Raw genomic sequence first — 3,155 nt, 5'->3', positions numbered from 1 at the left:
AAAGTCATCCATGAACACCTCCAATAAATCCTCTACCATGTCAGAGAAGATTGACGTCCTGCACCTCTGAAAAGTGGCTGGTGCATTACACAAACCAAAAGGCATCCGGCTGAATGCAAACGTCCCATAAGGACAAGTAAACGTGGTCTTCTCCTGATCTTCTAGAGCAATGTTGATCTGATTGTAGCCCGAATAACCATCAAGGAAGCAGTAGTAGGACTGCCCCGCTAGCCTATCAAGCATCTGATCAATGAAGGGCATAGGGAAGTGGTCTTTGCAAGTGGTTGTGTTGAGCTTGCGATAGTCCATGCAAACTCTCCATCCGGTGACAGTTCTGGTTGGGATCAACTCATTCTTTGCATTCGGCACAACAGTGATGCCGCCCTTCTTAGGAACACATTGGACTGGGCTCACCCATTTACTATCAGCAATTGGGTAAACCACGCCCGCATCCGGCCATTTGATGATCTCTTTCTTGACGACCTCTTGCATATTCTTGTTCAGTCGCCTCTGATGCTCTACACTCGGTTTGCTACCCTCCTCCAACTGAATTTTGTTCTCACAGATCCCAGATGGAATACCTCGAATGTCTGCTATGGTCCAACCAATAGCACGCCAATACTCCCTCAACACCTCCAACAGCTTTAAAATCTACTCCTCAATCAATAGGGCTGAAACAATCACAGGTAATGTATTATCTGAACCAAGGAACTCATATTTCAGATGTGATGAGAGCTGCTTAAGCTCCAACTTAGGTGGCTCAATGATCGAAGGATTTTCCGGAGGAGTTGTTCTATTTTCCAGATCAAGATTCAGCTTCTTTGGGTGGTATGTATATGAGCCCAACCCAACAAGCGAATTAACTGTCTCCACATAGTCTTCCATGTCTTCAACATCGAAATTCATAAGAATACCAGCTAAAGCCTCACCCAAACTTTCTTCTTCCATCTTGAACTCCACTGCTTCGTCAACAACATCAAATGAATCAATAACTGAAATACTCTCGTAAGAACTTGGTAACTTCATCCCTTTGCTAGCCTGAAAAATCACTTCTTTATTGTTGACTGGGAACTTGATTTCATTTTTCTCCGAATCCATCAGAGCCCTCCCTGTAGCAAGGAAAGGTCTCCCTAGAATGATAGGAATGTCCCGATCAACAGCACAGTCAAGAATCACAAAATCAGCGGGCAACATAAAATCACCAACCCGCACAATTACATCATTAACCACCCCAACAGGTCTTTTGATAGACCTATCAGCCATCTGCAACATCACCGTAGTCGGCCTTGGCATCCCTAAACCTGATTGCTTATATATGGCAAGGGGCATCAAATTAATACTTGCCCCATTATCACACAAAGCACGAGCAAAATCATGGTGCCCAATAGAACAAGGAAGGGTGAACACCCCAGGATCTCCCTTTTTCTGAACAGTTGTGGTTGAGATGATAGAACTCACAGTGTGAGTCAAACTCACGGTTTCATGTTGAACCGTCTTCTTCTTGGTCAGCAGATCCTTCAAATATTTAGCAAAACCGAGCATCTCCTTGACAGCTTCCAAGAAGGGAAAATTCAGAGATAACTGCTTCAGCTGATCATAAAACTTCTCGAACCTAGCATCTTCCTTCTTCTTTACCAACCTCTGAGGAAAGGGAGGTTTAGATTTGAATAGCTGCGTCAAAGGGCGGAGAGCCCCTTTCACAGCCTTCTTACTTGTGTCATCAGCATCTCTCACCATCTCTGGAATATCAGCAACGTTCTTATCAGTAGGAATCTCATCAGCAATAATGGGTGTTTCAGACTGCACCTCATCCTCTTCATCTATCGGCTCAAGATCAATCACCTTCTCAGCAGCCCCCTGGAGTGTTTTACCACTCCTAGTCGTGATGTCAAACACACGGTCTACACCGCCTCCCCCATTCTTGGGATTCGAAATAATGTCTCTCGGAAGTCCTCCCTTTTTAGGAGGGTGCTGCTCTCTAGAAATATCCCTCCTCTGCGACTCAAGCTTCTGAATAGCCGCTGTATAGGAACCCACTGTTTCTGTCAGCCCAGATAAAGTCCTTTCAGACTTAGATTGATTGGCCAGAATCTTCTCAAACATTGCTTCAACTTTCGAACTACCTTGCTCTGTTGACTGCCCTTTCGGTGGTATATAAGGATTGGAACTCTTGTTCCTAAAATTGTTGTTGTTGTTGTAGGTCCCTTGGTTCGCACCACCATAATTATTGTTGTAGTTCCCAGAGTTGTTGTAAGCACCTTAACCTTGCTGAGGTCTCCATTGATTCTGATTCTGATAGCCACCTTGGTAATTCTGTCTTTGATAACCCCCTTGAGAGTTATTAACATAATTTGCTTCTTCAACCTGCATAAGTGGCCCATCAAGGAACGGACCATCTTGAGCATGGTACATCCCTTTAGGCAAAACTGTATCATCCTCACAAACATTTACCTTCTTGATTTGAGATTCATCAAACTTCTTTGCAAGGAAATATTTGTTGCAAGTTCTGCCAATGTTTGCTGGGTGTCTTGATTCTCCTTCACTATATTCTGGATCATAGCACTACCATATGGTACCACATCAGCATTGTTTGAGTGCCAAGCTTGATTATGAGTTGTCAGCTTGTTAAGTATGGTGGTCACTCGTCGAAAGGTCTTGTTCATAAAACAACCATCAGCTGCATTATTAGCTACTGACTGTGTCACTGGATCTAACCCTCGGTAGAACTTCTCCATCAATATATGTTCCGGAAAACCATGATTCGGGCTCTTCTGTAAATACTCCTTGAATCTATCCCAGGCTTTATATAGTCGTTCCCCCGGTCGCTGCTAAAATTCATATATCTTGTCACGAATCTCAGCCTTCTTGCTAGGGGGGTACCACTTTGTGAGAAAAGCAGTCACCATCTCTGCCCATGAAGTAATCGAATTTCTCGGCAGCTTCTCGAACCATGATATTGCCTCTCCAGCTAAGGAATATTTGAATAACCTCAACCGAATGGCATCTTGTGGAACGTTGTTCTGGATGTGATTAGCACACACATCCACAAAATTCTGCAAATGACGTTGAGGGTCATTCTCGGTAGAGTTCCAAAAGTACCTCTCAAGCTTCAACAGCTGGTATAGAGAGGAGTAAATTTTCACTGTAGCAGCTCC

At 43.9% G+C, this 3,155-nt stretch overlaps 1 non-coding gene across 1 annotated transcript; it reads left to right on the top strand.

The window, feature by feature from the left end:
- Positions 1–2,751: 2,751 nt before the first annotated feature.
- LOC132629598 (small nucleolar RNA R71) lies at positions 2,752–2,857 on the top strand. Its single transcript, XR_009578365.1, has one exon. It is a non-coding gene; the product is annotated as a small nucleolar RNA R71 (small nucleolar RNA).
- Positions 2,858–3,155: the final 298 nt, after the last annotated feature.

This window comes from Lycium barbarum, chromosome 2 (genome assembly GCF_019175385.1).
Source record: "Lycium barbarum isolate Lr01 chromosome 2, ASM1917538v2, whole genome shotgun sequence".
In the NCBI taxonomy this organism is placed as follows: domain Eukaryota; kingdom Viridiplantae; phylum Streptophyta; class Magnoliopsida; order Solanales; family Solanaceae; genus Lycium; species Lycium barbarum.
This window is presented reverse-complemented; position numbering and strand designations above follow the sequence as displayed.